Source organism: Anabrus simplex, chromosome 4, assembly GCF_040414725.1.
Source record: "Anabrus simplex isolate iqAnaSimp1 chromosome 4, ASM4041472v1, whole genome shotgun sequence".
Taxonomy (NCBI): Eukaryota; Metazoa; Arthropoda; class Insecta; order Orthoptera; family Tettigoniidae; genus Anabrus; species Anabrus simplex.
In genome coordinates, this window is record NC_090268.1 from 189,127,583 (window position 1) to 189,147,232 (window position 19,650).

Here is a 19,650-nt window from a genome sequence, read left to right on the forward strand (position 1 = left end):
CAAGGAAATCTCTTTATATTCATCTGTTACTGTGTCACACTATTTTCCTGGACGGTATCGAGCAGGTGCTACGCAAGACTTAGTTTTAATGGAGGACACAGATGAAGGTATGTTTCCCTCTAACACTGTATAGGGAATGGTTGGTAAGCAGGAGGGGAATGCAAGGGAGAAGTTGCTGAAGAAAGGTGGGAAGGAAATAGAGGGTCAAGTTGCCAAGTTGATCTGTGCCAGCAAAGGAGTTCAGCAACCTGTCGAACCAGTCCAATCCCACAGACTCACACCATAGAAATCAACTTGGGCACCCATTTTAAACCACTTTACAATACACCTTATATGTCATCTATTTTTAAAAAATAATTTCACTGAAGATGGAATAAAATTCTGAAAACCATCTTTCAGTTGTGTGCTGATACAGACTTTTTTAAAAACAATATTAATTGTATAGTGTATGATCAGAAGAAATAGAAGGCAGTGACTTGGTAAAGATGTGTTCGTGTTCAAGAGTAAATTTATCTATTGAACTCTTGATGGTAAGTGTTATTATCGAGTGACAAAGTAGTAAAAAATAATGAATAGTGATGTTGGAGCAATATACAGTTTTATACTGCAAAGAGAGGCATTAAATGTATGAATACAGAGTTAAAATTTCAAAGCCTGTTTGTTGTAGTTGAAAAACTCGATCTTGGAACTTGCTGTGAAATAACAGCGCTAGTCCCCTCATCAAGGAATAAGCAGATCTACTTTGATTTTTATGAGAGAGGATAATTGTATTGATTGTATTGATAATCATCACAGAATAATAGCGAGAAGACGTACTAAGGACTTCATATTTGACAAACCTGAAAGTCAATGGAATACTAAACCTGTAAAGTATCAGAATTAAGAATTGGCATATTGGTATATACAATATAGACAATAACTGCTTTCGAGACACCATTCCCAACACATGCACGCAACATATCTTGAGCCAGGATGAACAAAACTGTTCTCTCATTTGTGAAAGAAAAGTTTATATCTTAACCTTCATAGCATGCAATGGCCCCTGTCAAAGATGGCACCACCTGAAATATGCCAAATTATAGGTTACAACAACTAAATGCCTTAAAAACAAAAGACAAGAAAAAATCAAAATTAATGTGCCTTTACTACAATTGTGAACAAGACTTCCTCCTATATAAGGCAGAACAATGGAAAAAACCTGGAACTCTTACGAGCAGACCTGAACCTAAAGCAGGGTCTCTCAGAGTGCATGTGGCGCATTACGTGGTGCAAGGTACATAGGATGACTTCGCTAGGTTGACCAGAGTGCAGATACTCCACTCCTCGATTTTGAGCTCTGTCTCTCCCTTTCCCTACGCTTGTCTCGCTCACTACACCTGTTTCCCCCTTCCCCACTCACTCTGCAGGGCTCACCATCTGAGCCAAGCTTAGCCGAGTTGCTCCGAGACAGAATTCTGGTCCGAACCCAGCCGAGTAGGACCGATCCACGGTACACAGAACATTTGTGCCTGGTTTTGCATGTGCGAGGTCTTGGACGTTTGAGTGGCCCTGACCTAAAGCTAGATATAATGTTCGAATCCCTACAAAAGCTCCATGTCTCACCACTATCCCCACATAAATATATGATTAAGGGGTCATAGCCTCAACTCAGAAAAATCTGCTCCTGAGAAAAGGGAGAACCATCAATCACCCTACAAGAATACTTCGAACAATACTAACGTAAAATTAGAAGAACCACAAGTACTCAACGTAATGGAATATGAAGAAAATATACTTCCACAAAGCAAATACCAAAGAACACCTAACAAGACAAGTTCCTAAACGAAACCATCACAGAAAACCAATACCGGCCCAGCAACAAAGACAGAAGGAAAAACTACACTCGTGGATGGATAAGAGCAGAAAACAGAAGAGGGAAAGATGAAATGACAACACCAACAAACTAAGTGATGAATGCACTAACAGCAATATCAAATCCAAACAAAACTAGGAATACACCCTTAAAAGTGGTTCAATGGAAGAAATTAATACAGAAATCCAAGCTGAACAAAAAGAGCTTGGTTATAGGTAGGGAAACTATACGAATATGCTACAAAAGAGAACCTAGAACGATATTTTCAGGAACAAGGCATCACAAATAATTGAATGCGAGGAACTGGAGACTAGAGGCTACCATAAAGTATTCAAAGCTGGGATCCCTTCTGCAAATGTAGATAAAGCTTACGACGCCAAAATATGGTCAAAAGATGTAATAGTCAGAAGATATGTTTTCCCGAGACTCCAGAGCAGGAACACAACTTGAAGGTTAAGATAATGCTTCGGAACATCGAAGGTCTTTGATCGCTAATAAATTTACTGTCAGACAAGACAACAGGAAACTATGACATACTCATACTCGCCGAAATACTCGGCACAGAACCGGGCTTTTACTCAGAGCATTCAATGGCGAAGAAAAGCCGGATGGGAACACCAGCGGGAGACACATCATGCTTTCTAAAACCAGACATAAGAAAGGTAAAAAATGTATTAAGAGAAGAAAACTTGGATCATTATAAGCACAGTCAGCATAACTTTAACAGGGATGTAAGTAACCCCACAAACTCGCACAGTAGAAATCATACATGTAGCCATGAACACTCTCAGACATATCAATCTGAAGGAAAAAAAAAAATATTCTAGCAGGAGACTTCAACTGCAGGATTGACATTAAGAACCAGAAAGGTGAGGGATTACTCAATCTAATGAGAGAAGGTTTCATTCTCAAACTATCCCAAAGACGAAACTTACTTTCGATTCAATGGCTGCAGTACAATAGATATCTTCTACAGAGGACTACAAATCCTAATCAAAGGACACGAGATGAGCTACATCCATACAATAACACCCCTCAAGAAACACTCCATTGATATCAGAGTTATTAATATCACATGAAGTGCCACTCCCAATATAAGAAAAGTCAAACAAGGTGAGCAGAGTACTAAATCTAGACGCCCTCCTTAAGACACTAATTATTTACAGGGGATCAAGAACCACCTTAATAATAACTGTATTGTGTGGTACACCTCTACACCACACATTTAAATCTTCTGCCTTAAAGTACTCCTCTACAGGATAAACAGTGAACTTGAAACTGGACCAACTTAAATTTTTCCTCTGAAGATGTCACTGTGTGAATTTCGACTTGTTTTTGTTTACTATTTATCAAGAAGTATGGACATTTTCTCATAGATGTCACTGCCGAAAAAACTATGATCATGCACCCTGGTGCGAAGTGAAGGAACTTTATTTGAAGAAATTTTGTATTCATAAGTTTGTTCTTTACTAAATTTCATTCATTCAGTTGTGGGTTGGCAATATTTATCTTTCTTTGTGCCAGTGTTGAATTTAGCCAATCCAGAATTTCTGTAATTAATTTCTAACCAATCACTGGCTTTTTCTTCATTTTGGTGTGCAACTTTAAACTAACTAATAAAAGTGAGAGGGTGTGGCTTTATTATTCATGAAAGGTCTTGAACTTTCCCCCGAGGGTTTATAAACTGCAGATTTTCATGTCTCTTGGCCACTCGATCAACATCTAACTAAGTGTGTAGACGTAAAGCAGGAGGCGGGAAGCACCTCTTTCATCCGGGAGCAGGTCTTCAATAAGGTAATGGCCATTTAACATCTTTATTTCTTGCTAGCTCAGCAGTTTAACCCGCGCGAAAGGTCCGAAACCTTTTACAATGTACCGTAACCTCATTTCCTAAATATGTAATTTTCTGCAGGCTTATGTAAAATCTTACTTAAATCTGTAACTGTGATTCGGGGATAGAGAGTGATTTACCCTCTCTAGCTCCCATTCATTTTAGTTTAAGGTGAGTACGTTTTGGTAATGATTTTCTTCTTTTCCTTAATGTTTTCAATTTCTTCCTTATACGAGTCACCTCCATAGTTTGGGAATAGCCCCCTGTTTCATTGGCCTAGTGCCTTTTAAGTTTTAAAATGTCTATTTAGGAGTGCAAGTACATGCCTCCATTCTTTTTGGTATTCCGGGCCATTTACTTAACCTGTTCTTTTCCTGCTAAGGCCCAGTAGATTGGGTACAAGATACCCCCGCGTCATTGTTGTAAGCCGTGCTTTGATGGCAATCAATTGTAAAGTCTGATATTGCCTTGAATAGGCGTGAAAAACTGAAAGCGTGTTAGCACTTTTCCAGTGTGTAAAAGTGCCTTTGGGAGGCTGATATTGCAATTTTTGGGAGCAAGTGCTCCATGTGGTAGGGGTTTTCTGCCCCTTTGAACAAATTGTGCTTTTGTAAAACTAGGGGCGTGTAGCCTGAGAGTGTTAAAGTTCTGGAATCTTGGATCTTTTGAGTCTTATTTCCAAATTGTTATTTCACAAAGTGAAATGTTGGTAAGGTTTTGTCGTTGATTGATTGTTAAAATTCTAAAATATAACCTTTATTTGAAATTTTAAATTAACTTTGATTCTGTAGTTAGACCCATTCATCCCAGCACTTTCTTTCACCTCTGCTGTTCCACAGAAATCCCGGAACAATAACCATTCACAAGAAGCAGCGGAGAAAATTAAAGAATTATCCTAATATGCAGCACTTCCCAGATACCTCGCATCACAAAGCCGTGGTTTGATGCGGGGTGTTATCAAGAAAAACAAAGAACCCCACAAGCTGTAAGAGTGCAAGAGAGACAATTACAATAAACAACCTTGCAAAATACACCTCACAAAGGAAAAAGTATAAGAACGTTGTGAAGCAGAAGAGATTCGTACACAGAAGCTCAAGGAGAAAAAATTGCTGAAGAAGCATTAGGGGACCCTTCATTTACTGAGGCCATGAAAAGTGAACGTTGCAGGGAAAACAGACATGTATAACTGGACAAGCTATTTCTATGCCATTCTTAACAAGAACGATGATTATGAAGCATACACAAACACAAGCACAAAGATCGTCATTACTTCACTAAAGAAGAGGTAAGGAAAACAATTTTAACACTCAAAAATGCAAAAGCTACTGACTCTGATGGGATGTTCAACAAACACATAAAAACGTACATCAGATATCTTAATAAATGTATGGATAGACCTGTTAAATAAATGCATAGAACTGGAATCAATCCTCAGAGTTGGAGAAGGTAGAAAATTAAAGTGATGTACAAGGGGGAAGGAGACATCTCAGATGCTAACTCATACAGAGGCATTGCACTAGAAAACAACATATTTAAAGTGCTAACAAGACTCATCACAGAATGCATGACAAAAGAGGAACAATTCAGATTTCAGAGATGAAGAGGCACACTACAAGCAATTAAAAACCTTATGGATGATATGTAACACATCCTCCGATTACCAAGAGGAAAGCTACATTGTGTCTTCATGGAGTACTCAAAAGCATTTGAACAAACACAAAACTTGCTCATGTCAAAAATAGAACAGATCACCAGAGAAAAACACCTGTTGACCAAGATAATAAAAGATATTCTAACTCGCAACAAGTTCTTGACTGATGATTCCGTATCTACAATAAACTGCCTAATGCAGACAAACTGAGTACTACAAGGAGATCCCATCAGCCTCCTTCTCTTCAACCTAGTAGTACAACAAAGTTTACTTCACTTTATATGTATGCTGACGATATGGTCCTTACATCCACCAGTATACAGGACATACTGTATAGCTTGCCCTCAATGCATTATCACTATGGGCAAATGGAAACAACTTCACAGTCAACGAGAGAAAATCCCAACAAATGATATCCGAAAAAGGGGAAAACTTACAGAAGACAGCCTCTACTACAAGGACACACCATTGGAAAGAGTAAATGCGTTGAGATATTTAGGCATTACCTTACAAACTATGCCAAACTCTTACAGACTTCATATAAAGGAAAGAGGAACATCAGCAATGAAATTTATGGAATCAAGGAATTAATGAAGAAGACTATCCCTCTCTCTCCAATGCAAAGTTCGTATCAATCTTGACCTATGGTATGAACCTCATATGGCTAAACTTGATGACAAAGGCTCGGTACTAGAAAGCAGCCTTAGGCATATCCAGATTCACACTCAAGACTTGTCTATGAGCTAACTAAAGAGACTTTCTTTATAGATGACTAGAAATACACTGCGAGCTGCAATCCATCTATGCGATCAAGAAAGTGAAGGAGAGAAAGAGAAGAAAAGGCAAGAAATATGGTCAGGATTCTTTGCTATGGATTCAAACTTAGACTGAACCTGGACAGGAAGCACTAAAACCTCCACCATGTACTGACCAGGTTGGTAGTAAACGGTTACCACCACAAGAATTGTGTAAAGACGCACTTCCGTGAGCCAGATGAAACATGCATGTGCAGCCTGTGCCATTCTGTGTGTGAAAGGTATCGCATAACTTTGTGCCAACGAAGAACAATCTTCACACATTATAGTGAAATGTGATCCAAAATACTGTGTCAATGTAAAATTCTGTACTTGCACCTTCATGTGCAATTATACTATTATCATAGTGGAATAATCAGCACTGTTTTAGAATATGGCTTTATCATTTTATTATTTCTATAATTCAGAAAGGAGTTAGAGAGGGATGAAGAAATTTTTTAGAAGTAATCGCATTTGATGGAAAATGGTAAATAAAAATTTAGACAGTTTATGGGATGGATTTAAAGCAAATTGTTGATAAGTGTGAAAACAAGTATGTAGCCTACCTCTGAAGATGGAAAGGAACGGTGAAAGACCTACTACATATAATCAGTGATGGAAGAATACAAGAAAGAAGTATTTGTGCTACATTACAGTTGCTTGAAAAATATTTTACTCAGTTACAATATTAAAATTTACTTTTTCAATAAGAAAACAGTAACATTACAATTAAAATTATTTTACAGAAAGCTGCACAACATTTATTTTCATAATATGAAAATATTACTTCATTCTGTGTGCATTTTCTTTACCATGAAGACATTAAAATGGATATCATCACTAGATGAGAATAAATATACCTTGGAATTTTAAAAATGATAATTTTCTGATCATTTTTATGTTAGTTAATAACATTTAGCATTTCAAATAATTTGCCATTTTCCTTGTATATAAATTAATTAGTTCTTAAGATTATAATCACTAAGCCTTGACATCTTTGGAGGAATGTAAACCTTTGTATTTGCTGAAGAGACGCCCTACAGGGCATGTGAAGGAATACATGTTTTTAAAATTTAAGATCATTGGAATGTCTTTGAAAGTACTGGAGAGGTAAGAAAGTACCTCATCCTGAACTGGTGAAGCTACTGATTCTGCATTATTAGAAGTGGGAAAAAAAATTCTGTTTTCTTTCCTTTTCTTCCTGTTTCTATTTACATGTGGTGTATAATATCAATTACTACAAAGTAATGATAATATTATTTCAAGAAGTAAATTACAAGCAAAAATGACATTTCATCAAAAGTAACACTAACAAGTAAAACCTCAAATGAAACAACGATGTCTATGATCATCTGTCAAACCTGGAGCTCAAGCATGCTTATAATGTGTCTGTAACAACTGCTGTAAACAAGAGATCTCACGTCTCTGTGCCATGATAATTACTTTCCCAAAGAGTATCACGACTTCTACTCTACTCTGAGAACTGAAAAATGATTAGTTGGTTTATCGATATCAGTTCCTAGCAATTCTGAGACAATTTCACCTGTGACAGAAACAGTGTCATAGGTATCAACAAATAATGGCCCCCAGTCAGAGTAATTTCAATTTATTTTGAATATACATTCAGTTTTAGGTTCACGACTTGATTACCGATTGAAGTAACATGAACGTTAGAGTTAGTTCCATAGAATATTATGTAATCAGTCAGTTAATTCATTAAAATTAAATATGTTTATCTGACAACCTGAATACAGGCATGCAAACATGCATGCATTAGCCGGCCATACACGGAAAGGAATTCTGACAGGCGAGGTCTTTTGTGACGCATACCGACAGGCTAGGGCTGCTCGTTAGTGAGTAAGGTCAGTTTGAGGCGTTATCCGCTACAGACCAGATCTGTTGTCAGCACCTCAACGGAAAGACCTCGCCTCACAGATCAAGCCTCCTGTAAGGAAAGCATGGAGTGGACAAAGGCACTGCTAGGGAAATTTATTGAAATGTACAAAGAGCGGCTGTGTCTATGTCAATTAAAACATGAGGTGTCGCAATCAAGCGTTCTTCAGTATCCTACTTTCCTCCTTCTTCAGCTTAGAAGCTACAATATCCACAGTAAATACGCTTTCAACTAGACCGTTCTCCAGTAAGAGCTACGCAAAACAAGTCATTTTTTACTAGTGGCTTACGTTGCACCGACACCGATAGGTCTTATAACGACGATGGGATAGGAAAGGCGTATGAGTTCGAAGGAAGTGGCCGTGGCCTTAATTAAGGTACAGCCCCAGTATTTGCCTGGTGAGAAAATGGGAAACCACGGAAAACCATCTTCAGGGCTGCCGACAGTGGGATTCGAACCCACTATCTCCCGGATGCAAGCTCACAGCCGCGTGCCACTGACCGCTAGGCCAACTCGCCCGGTATATGCTTACCTAACATCATATCATAATCGCTGTGGTCCATTCGCAAGTAATTCTTGTAATCGTCCGGTTCATTTTCTCTCAGGTGTTGTATCAGACTCGTGTGACTAAAGCTGTCTCGCTGTCCTATCCATGATTTCATCCACTTCGATCGATTTTTTTGTTTGCATGATTTAACATATAGCAAAATGCACATTCCAACAGCCGCAACAGCATTTTTTCCCCTCTGGACACCGTCTGCTTCGATGTCCATCGCACAGTTCTAAGTACGGCAGACCCGACCGGCAAGGATTTCAAACTAGTTTGAAAGGCCAGCGGATGAGGCTTGGCCTGCTGAGAACAAAGGGATCATGCCATTAACGAGAGGGTCTGGAATGTTGACAGATTATGTTGCACAACACGACAGGCTTGGTGTCACAGTTGATGGCGAGCAGCGGGCCGGGTCTCTGAAGGTCACGCCTGGCAGGCGGTCTGTCGGATCTGGCCCCAAAGGCGAGGCCTGCCAAAGAATCTGTCCGTGTATGGCCAGCTATTGTGTCGTATAGGTGCCAGATGTCAGCTTGTGGGATTGAGTTCTATGCCTGTTGCACTGGGTCGGTCAATACACGGATGGTTAATGCCGATTGTGGATGACGCTGGAGTTTTCATCCATTGATGTCCCATATGTGCTTGATGGGGACAGATTGGGGGATTGAGCAGGCCAAGACAACATGTTGACACCCTGTAGAGCACGTTGGGTTACAACAGCGGCATTATCCTGTTCGAAAACACCCCCAGGAATGCTGTTCAGGAATGGCAGCACAACAGGTCGAAACACCAGACGGACGTACACGTCTGCAGACAGGGTGCGTGGGATAATCACGAGAGTGCTCCTGCTGTCATAGAAAATTGCTCTCCAGACCAGAACTCCCGGTGCAGGTCTAGTGTGTTGACGCCGCAGACAGGTGGAATGCAGGCGCTCATCTGGCCTCCTCCTAAGCAAAACATAGCTATCACTGGCATCAAGGCAGAACCGGCTTTCATTGGAAAACACAACGAACCTCCACTCCATCCTCCAGTGAGCTCTCGTTTCACACCACTGAAGTCGCAGATGGCGGTGATTGGTGGTAAGTGGAATGCACGCCGCAGGGCGCCAGGCTTGAACCTGTCCTTCAAGTAACTGATTTCAAACAGTTCGTTGCGTCGCTGTGGTACCAACTGTCGCTCGAACTGCTGCTGCAGACGCAGTCCACTGCACCACAGCCATACGCCAATGCTGCCAGCACGCATGCACAGTGGAGACATTCCTGCCAAGTCGTTCTGCAATAGCGTGAAAAGGAAACCCACCATCATGTAGCCCTATTATACGGTCTCGTTCAACCGCAGTGAGCTGTTGATATTGGCCTCTTCATCGTCGTACAGGCATTCTTGACCCACTCACAGTCACTCGGTCCAAGATTACAGGTAACCAATTCTCTCGCATACTACAGCCTGTATTTAAAGCAGATCTGATGTACAATGTCACGGGGCCTACTAGCGCCACGCTTATGGGATTTTCGGGAAATTTGAATCAACGTCATCTTTCAGATGTATAAACAAGCCTACAAATTTTCGTGAATCTAACACAACCCCTTCTTGGTGTTTGGATTTTTTCCGCCATTGTAAGTAAGATCTTCATTGGGGTAATCACTTTGATGAGGTTGTAAATAGAGGTTACAGATCTCTTTATATGGTTATGAGGATATTTAAGGTTGTAGTAAGGTTGCAAAAGAGAGGGCGTGCAAGTCTCTGGTAAGACCTCAATTACAGTATGGTTCAAATGTACGGGGCCCATAGCAGGATTACTTGGTTTGAGAACTGGAAAAGATTCAAAGGAAAGCAGCATGATTTGTTCCTGGTGGACATTTTTTTCTACGAAAGAGCAACGATAGCGTTACAAAAATATTAAAGACCTTAGGTTACGAATCCTTAGGATTAAGTGATTTGTTCTGAGCTGTCAGTGGAGAGATGGCGTGGAATGACATTAGTAGACTGAATTTTTAAGAGTACAAAAGTATGAAGATGAAGTTGTAATTCAAGAGAACAAATCAGGGCAAATATTCATTTATAGGAAGAGGAAGACGAGGCTTTTGCCGTGTCAAGTAAAGAAGGTGAAATTCTTTACAGTTCGCAGAGAACTTTGCTCCGCGTCTTGTGTTCACGAGGAGGACTCCTCTAATAATGAAGTTTTGAATCTAAAAATGTTTTACAGTTTGTCTATAGAAAATGGTACTTCCGTTCGTCACAAGATGAATCTCTGTGCGCAAGCCTTCCGAGCTCCAAATACTATGTTTCTTGTTCCATCGTACGTGCGTGCGAAGTAAATAGCAAGGTCGAAGGCTTCTATGACTTCTTAATCACATCACTTAGTCAAGCAGCTCGTCTCCTTACTCCCAATACTTCCTAGCCGAAGGTCTGCAATACTTTCGTAACACTACTCTTGTCGGAAATCACCCAGGTACCAGGCTTTTAGTGCCGGAATGTCCGAGGACATATTCGGCTCGCTTGATGCAGGTCTTTCGATTCGACACCCGTAGGCGACTTGCGCGTCGTGATGAGGATAAAATGATAAGGACAACGTATAAACCCAGCCCCCGTGCCAGCGAAATTAACCAACGATTAAAATTCCCGATCCTGCCGGGAATCGAACCCGGGACCCCTGTGACCAACGGCCAGCACACTAACCATTTAGCCATGGAGCCGGACACCAAGTAAAAATCGTGAACCATCTAGAGACAACAGACCTACGATAAAGCATTCTTAAATTCAAAAAATTATTATTAGATGAGTTTTGCTCGTGAACACACAGATTTTGTTCTGAAGACGCGGAGGAAGATTTTTGTTGTTGTTGTAGTTGGTAAATATTTTTTTTCTGATGATTGTTTCTTTATGTACCGAAGTCGTCAACACCTCACCTGGTTCCTCCTCTAATGTAATGTGCCTACCACATGCCTGTCACTATGTTCTCTAGCCAATCAAATCTGGATGTGTGGTCTGGAAATTTAACATATCAGCGCTTTGTATTTTAATCTAATTGGGAAATTTCTCCTATGGAACAATTTAAGGAGAGTACTTTAGAACCGCCTTGTCTGAATTGTTCCACTTCTTGAGAATACGACTTGACGGAGGCTAGAGAGGGTACGGGGCAGGGCGCGCCCGGCTTGAAGAAGAACCAGCGCTGCAAGATAATGACAGAATTTACCTATTTGCCTATACAACAAATAAAATCATACTGAATCCCCTATGTGGCCTCTCATATGGGCAGAAAACCAGTCCACATGCAAGACGCCACCCCTCCATCTACACTAATTCTATTCTGAATCTGACCAGCCGTGTCATCCCACCCTGGTGAGGAATAAGCCACCCTCCCTGCGATGACACGCCCAGCCATGTCTCGTGGAGCCAAGACTGTGACCCACAGACCCTTAGAGCTGACAATGCTAATTCCTCACCATTCCATTTTGCAACAGGCCATATGTGAGCTGATAACCAGCTCCGCACGTGGTCCGCCGTAACGCAATTCTGCCTCGGCAGATGTCTCGGCTCGTCTTTTCACTGCCGCATTGACGGCTCACGTCCTACCATCTATTCTACATATACAAACGCTCTAGCAATACTCTTTCAGCTACGTCCTACATCCTACCATCTCTTCTTCAAACTTCCCCTTACTATTCATATATTTCCATTATGCATATACTTTCACAATATAGTTTATCACGAATAAAAGAAAGTCTAGCATCCTGTCTCTTCTTCTAGCAACCTGAGTTAGCCCGGGGATCGTGAGATTGCTCATGAATAGAATTGAAAACACAGCGCCCCCTAAGTGCCACAATGTCAAAGCTTTCCAGTACTTTTTTGACCTCCTTATTACCCAATTTACTTAATAAATCTTAGATATTGCCGGGCTGAGTGGCTCAGACGGTTGAGGCGCTGGCTTTCTGACCCCTGACCCCAACCTGGCAGGTTCAATCCTGGCTCAGTTCGGTGATATTTGAAGGTGCTCAGATATGTCAGCCTCGTGTCGGTAGATTTACTGGCACGCAAAAGAACTGCGGGACAAAATTCCGGCACCTCGGCGTCTCCGAAAACCGTAAAAGTAGTTAGTGGGACGTAAAGCAAGTAGCATTATTATTATTATTATTATTATTATTATTATTATTATTATTATTATTATTATTGTTACGGAGTTGTCCGTGGTAGTTAGAGGTGAAAGAAGGTGCTGGGATGAATAGGACTCAATCTACGAAATTAAAGTTAATTTAAAATTTAACAAGGTTATATTTTCTTTTCAAGATCAAGAAATAACAAATATAACAGGTACTCAGTAGCCGAATAACAAATCGAGAATGTACAATTACAGTGTTACAGGATTTGGGCTCCGAGAGCCAGACACACAATTCTTGAGCAGTAAGCCCAACTTTACCCGTATACAAGATTCAACCAAGGGGCAGAAGACCCCAATCATGCTCAAGAGCACTTGCTCCCAATTACCTAGCAAAAGCCTCCTCGAGGCACACAGAAACAAATTTCTTTGGAAGAGCAACCCGCTCTCAAAGTTCCAGCCTATCAAAGGCCACACCAAACTCCACCTTCAAGTTGTCCTCTAAGGACATAAACACAGGGGTAAAAATACCCAACCTACTGAGGCCGATTTAGTAAATAAACAGGAAAATTACAAGGCCCCAAAATACAAACTTGAGTGGAGGCGAAACTGGCACTCCGAATATACTTTATTAAAACCTAATTTGGCCCTAGGCCACTTATGCAAGGGCTAATCCCATTTTACGGAGGTGACACGATAGAAAACTGACATTACGAGTAGAAGGGTAACTGTTAAGAAAACGTAGTCACCTCAAAACAAAATGAATGGGAGCTCGAGAGGGTTAGGCACACTCTATCCCAATTTGTAGATTAAAAAGACAGAATTTATACCAAGAGTCTTTTACATTTTAGAGGAAGGTTACATGGTAAAAGGTATCGAACCTGCCCCGAGAGTTAAACCTCTGAGCTAGCAAGAAATGAAGTTATTAAAAGGCCATTACCTTATTGATGAACCGCTGCCCGAAGAAAGAGGCGCTACCCGCCCCTTGCTACATAATTTACACACTGATAGATGTTACTGAAGTGGCGCAGAGACCCGAAAATCAGCAGTTTATATACCCTCGCGGAATATTCGAGACCTTTCATGAATGATAACACCCGCCCACAAGCATTTTATTGGACGGCCAAAAGATTACATGTCAAAACTGAAGAAGAAAACCAGGATTGGTGGGAAATTAATTACAAAAATTACTCATTGGTCGAATTCAAAACTGGCGGAAAGTGAAGGGTTATACAGCCAACCTAAACAATGACTGAAAGAAATTTAACAAAGAACAAACTTATGAACACAAAATTTCTCCAAAAACACAGTTCTTTCACTTCGCACTAGGGTGCATAATTGTAGTCCTTCAGTAGTGCCATCTAGAAGAGCATGTTCACACTTCTTACTACAGGCAAAACAAAAATACATCGAAAACGACACAGTTCAGAACACTTCAAAATTTACAAGTAGGGACATCTTCTGAGAAACTTGAGAATTAACACTGTAGTTAAAGTTCAGGTTTCCTCCAGTAGAGGAGTTCCAACTGGCGCAATGTTTGAATTAGCGGAGCGGAGGTGTACCGCCTGGTACAATTATTATTATTATTATTATTATTATTATTATTATTATTATTATTATTATTATTATTATAGCTTGCCCTTTCTTCCTTCTCAGTTTCCTCCCTTATTCTTACTTGTCGTTACTATGGCCTCTCTCCTACCTCCATTCCCTCTTTTATTGCCATTTTAGGGCGCTCTTTGCCCTCTTTGTCCCTCGTACCTTTATTTTTCTTAGCCCACAGATCTCAAACTCAGACTACTACTTCTGATCATACTTTCTCTTCCCTTTCATTTCGTCCCTCGAACCTTCACCTTTGTTATACACTTGTCCACTGCACTCTGTACTTTCCGTTTCTTGAGAGTCGCCCTCCACCGCCACCTCCTGAATCCTCGTTTTTGATCCCGCACTGCACTGGCCACTGACCCCTGCGTTGATCTCTGCTGTTACCTCGTCTCGTCCCACCGCTCGATCTGCGAACTGCCATCTTGCCTTGCCACAATGTCTTCTTCCTGCTTGAGCTTCTGTTCCATTATTTGCAGTTTCATCACTGACAAAACTCGCACCCATCTCCCTTTGGGTACAACCAGCTTTTGACTCCTTACGTGCGCCCTCAGTCCTTGATGTTTGGATCTCACTAAATGTCTCTTTAAAATTTTCAAATTCTCACTCCCTTCTCTTCCCATGTCTCTATTAACCCAGATTTTTTCACTTTGTAAATCACCCGCGTTTCTTAGCACTATGTCCGCCATCAAGGTAGATAATAGCTTCACTGTCCGACTCGTTGGCTGAACGGTCAGCGTACTGGCCTTCGGTTCAGAGGGTCCCGGGTTCGATTCCCGACCGGGTCGGGGATTTTAACCTTAATTGGTTTATTCCTACAGCACGGGGGCTGGGTGTATGTGTTGTCTTCATCATCATTTCATCCTCATCACGACGCGCAGGTCGCCTACGAGAGTCAAATAGAAAGACCTGCACCTGGCGAGCCGAACCCGTCCTAGGATATCCCGGCACTAAAAGCCATACGACATTTCATTTCATAGCTCCACTATGATTGGTCTGTGTTCTCTCACTTTACCTACCCTATCCGCGTAATCTATGTCAACTTCACACTGAAATTAATTTTCATTTTATTCTGAATCACGTCCCCCACTTTGTATATTATGTCCACTTTGTTTTCTCTCGCTTCTTCCTCCACACCGTGTATAAATATACATTTCTTCATACGTTCCTGACTGCTGGTTTGTGCTTCTTTCTTCAGTTTCAACACATCCTTCTTCCAGATGTTTAACTTTCTCTCTTAGCATCACAATTTCTTTCTTATTACTTCCCACCTCGGTTATTGATTCTTCCGTTTTTTGTGTCCATTTCCTCATATTTCTGAACTCCTTACGTTGGTCTTATCTCTTTGATATGGTCAAATGGGCAGGTTTCTTTAACTACCTCCTTCACCACCTCCTTAATCACCTCGATATTATACCAGCTGATGTTGCAACTAGTATTCAGGCCGGGGTTTAATTCCACGCCCCCACCACAGTTATCATAGCTGCCACCTAAACCGCCTCTCACATCTTTCCCAGATCTTCCTTACACTCCGTTCGTTTACTTGAATTTCTTCATTCTCCACTGCCCTCTCCCATTCGCCGCCCGATATTGCTCAACTCCCACCATACTTCTCGACACTCGCCACTCAGCACGCCCGCACCTGTTGCTTCCTAAGACTAGACTGAGTTTTAATAATATCTAACGTCTAATCCTTTTGGGGTTGAAATGTAGGGCCTTCTGCGCAGTCTTCGGACTATTTCTGTTCTCTACTGGGAACATATTTAATGTAAGTGGTGACAATCAGTTTAAATTTTCAGCTAGATGACTGAAGTTTTCAACCTCTAAATTTTTGAAACATTGTCTCGGCTTTAACATTCTCTCCCTTTAGTCACCCTTTTTAGTTTGAGATTAGCCTCTGTGTCATTAGACTTTAAGTCCACTTAGGTTCTCGTCGATTCTATAATGTTCGTTAAGGATTGCTGGTGTTTTGCCTCCTTGCCTTTTGTTAATGGCCTGTTGGGTGTAACCTTTTCCTTTTATTCATAAAGTCTTGCAGTATGGACAATTATTCCCCTGTTTATTCGTTATCGTTCGTAGGGTAACCGTGTCTATGTTTTAGTTCCCTTTGGGAAAAGTACTTAAACATCTTGTGGACCTTGGTAATAGATAAGCCCACCATGTGGCACCCAGTGTATGAACACTGAAATGGGATCACCCTAAGGGTTTACGTGTGTAATTAAGAGTGAAAAAAAGCAACTGATTGCCTGTTTGAGGCTAGTCTCTTGTATTTTGGAGCTGAAGCTACTATAAATTGTACCTGTCAGGAGCAATTCTGCTCTTTCGTATGTAATTTAACGACTGGGAGTTTCTCCCGGTTCATTTTGTACCTGATTTAGGACTTCTAGGTCCAAGACATTGTTGGAGCTGACCATCAACCTGTTAATATTTTTAACTGTTCTGTGTTATACTATTAAATTTCTCTCTGTGAATGTGAAGAAAGAAAAGAAATAAAATTTCCAAATATGTTGAAATAAAAGTTGCTCTGTCCAGCCATTTAACTCAGGCGCTTCTTATTTCTAATCGCGGTAAAAACAACAACAGCAATAATAATAATAATAATAATAATAATAATAATAATAATAATAATAATAATAATAATAATAACTGTACCGGGAGGTACACCGCAACTCCACAAATTCAAAAGATGCGCCTTAAAGAACTATCTAACCTAACGTGAAACTGCTACTACATGAAGTTGGAACTTTAATCAGAAGATGTCACTACTGAAGTATTAAGTAACTGTGTTATTGTGAAGTTGCCTAAAATGACTGGATTTATTTGCTTTGTGTGTTTACTTCAAGAAGTTTAAACTTTCCTTCACAGATGCCATTCAAAACTGTGGTCATGCTCTCTGGTGCAAAGTGGAAGAAATTATTTTCGGGTTGGCAGCACTTTTTCTTTCCGCCAGTTTTGAATCTGGCAAATTAAAAATTTCTGTAATTATTTTTCAGGCTATCACAGGCTTCTTGTCGCTGTTTGAATTGTCCTATAAAATTGAGAGGGTGTGTCCGGTTTAGACTAGAATCCTCTCGAACCTCCCCTTCGTGTATATAAACTGCGGCTGCTCTGGCTACCTTGTCATTTGATCGCCAAATTTCTAAGTGTGTGTTAAGACAGGAGGCGGGGAGCCTCATTCTTTGCCAGGCAGATCATCAGCCCAGGTAATGGCCAACAGTTTTATCTCTCTGTAGCCACCTCCGCCGACTTGCACGAGGGGATGGTCCGAATTTCTATGTAACCAACCTTTTCTAAAATGTAAATTTTTGTTCAGCTAATGTAAAATTTCATAAAATCTTTAACTGTAAATTGGGGATAGAGAGTGCGTTACCTTCTCGAGTTCCCCTTCAACTTGGTTTTGAGGCGACTACGATTTAGTACCGTTTTTCTTTTCTGTAATGTATTAAATTAACTTTCATTCGAGTCACTTCAGTAGCCCCTGTATTATCGGTCCGAGAGCTCTTAAGGTTTTAATACTTCATTATCTAGCAGCGCAAGTGTACGCCTCCATTCAGGTTGTGTTCGGGCCATTTACTTAACCTGTTCGTTTTCCACAAATGCCCAGTAGGTTGGGTAATTGATACCCCTGTGTAATACAAATTGTGTAAATTGTGCGAGATCATAAAGTTTTGTGTAATGTTACCTTAAGCGGGGTTCAAGCCCAGAATTATTGAAGTTCTGAATCTTGAATTTTCCAATTTTTGAAACTGTCATTGTACGTGTAACCTCATTATTTCACTGAGTGAAAAATTTGTTAAGTTTGAAATTCTGGAAGAAATATGACCTTTAGTTAAAGTTTTAACTCAATTTCTGATATCGTAGTTAGACCCTTTCAACACCCGCACTTTCTTTCACCTCTTTCTGCTCCACGGATATCTCCAAATAATAATAATAATAATAATAATAATAATAATAATAATAATAATAATAATAATAATAATAATTGTACCGGGAGGTACACCTCAACTCAGCGTATTCAAAATTAGCGCCTTAATGAACTCCTCTATCGGTCAAAAGGCGAAACTGATAATACAACAAGTTGGAATTTTAATCAGAAGATGTCACCACTGAAATGTTAAGTAATTGTGTCATTGTGAAGTTTCCTAAACTGACAATTTCTCCTTGTTTTGTTTGCCATTCATCAAGAAGTTTGGACATTTTTCCACAGATGACCCTACCAAAAAAACTATGATCATGCACCCTGATGCAAGGTGAAAGAACTTATAACTTTCAGAAGTTTCATTTCCTAGGTTTTCCATAACTGATCTATGTTCATTTGTTTTTGGGTTGGCAATACTTCCTTTTCTTTCCGCCAGTTTTGAATTTAGCCAATCACGAATTGTTGTAATTAATTTTCAACCAATCCCGCATTTCTTGTTCACTTTGAATCTGCCAATAAAAATTAAGAGGGTGTGTCCTGATTAGTCTTGAGTATTCTCTATCCTCCCCTGAGGGTTTATAAACTGCGGCTTTTCATGTTTCCTGGTCAAATGATCACAGTCTGTGTAAGTGTGTGTGTTAAGGCAGGAGGCGGGGCCATCTCTTTCTTCAGTCAGCACAACATCTATAAGGTAATGGCCACGTAGACTATCTTTCTTGCTACCTCCGCAGCTATATTCGAGGGGAAGGCCCGACTCTTTAATTATGTAACCATACTTTTCTAAAATGTAACTTTTCTTTCGGCTAACGTAAAAATTTCATAAAATCTTTAATTGTATATCGGGGATAGAGAGTGAGTTACCTTCTCGAGCTCCCCTTCATCTCGATTTGAGGTGTCTGCGATTTAGAAACTTTTTTTTCTGCAATGTATTACAGTGATTTCCATGCGCGCCAGTTCAAGTAGCTTGGGATTAGCCCCTGTTTCATAGACCGAGCGCCCTGTAGGTTTTAATTTTTCATTATTTGGGAGTGCAGTGTACACCTCCATTCAGTTTGTGTTCGGGCCGTTCATTTAACCTGTTCTTTTTCTCAAAGGCCCTGTAGGTTGGGTACTAGATAGCACTGTATAAAATTATTTTCAATTTGTAAGTTGTGCCTTGAGAGGCCAGAGATTGTAAGCTGATGTTGCCTTGAGTAGGCTTGGAAAACTGAGAGCCTGTTAGCTCTTTTTCAAAGTTTTGTAAGAGTAAAGTGTGCCTCTGAGAGGCTAGATATTGTGATTTGGGGAGCAAGTGCTCTTGAATTAGGGGATTTCTGCCCCTAACTAAATAATAACACTTCCATTTGTAAAATTGTTAAACTAGGGGCTTGAAGCCCAGAATCTGTAAAAATCACTAATCTTGGACTTTCCCAGTCTTGTTTCAAGATTGCTTTTGTGCCTGATATGTTATTTGTTGAGTTGTTGTTT

At 40.3% G+C, this 19,650-nt stretch overlaps 1 protein-coding gene across 3 annotated transcripts in view; it reads right to left on the reverse strand.

Annotated features, from left to right (window-relative positions):
• The window catches only part of LOC136871749 (uncharacterized), a 575,821-nt gene that overhangs the window by 83,040 nt on the left and 473,131 nt on the right, over positions 1 to 19,650 (reverse strand). The window lies entirely within an intron of this gene.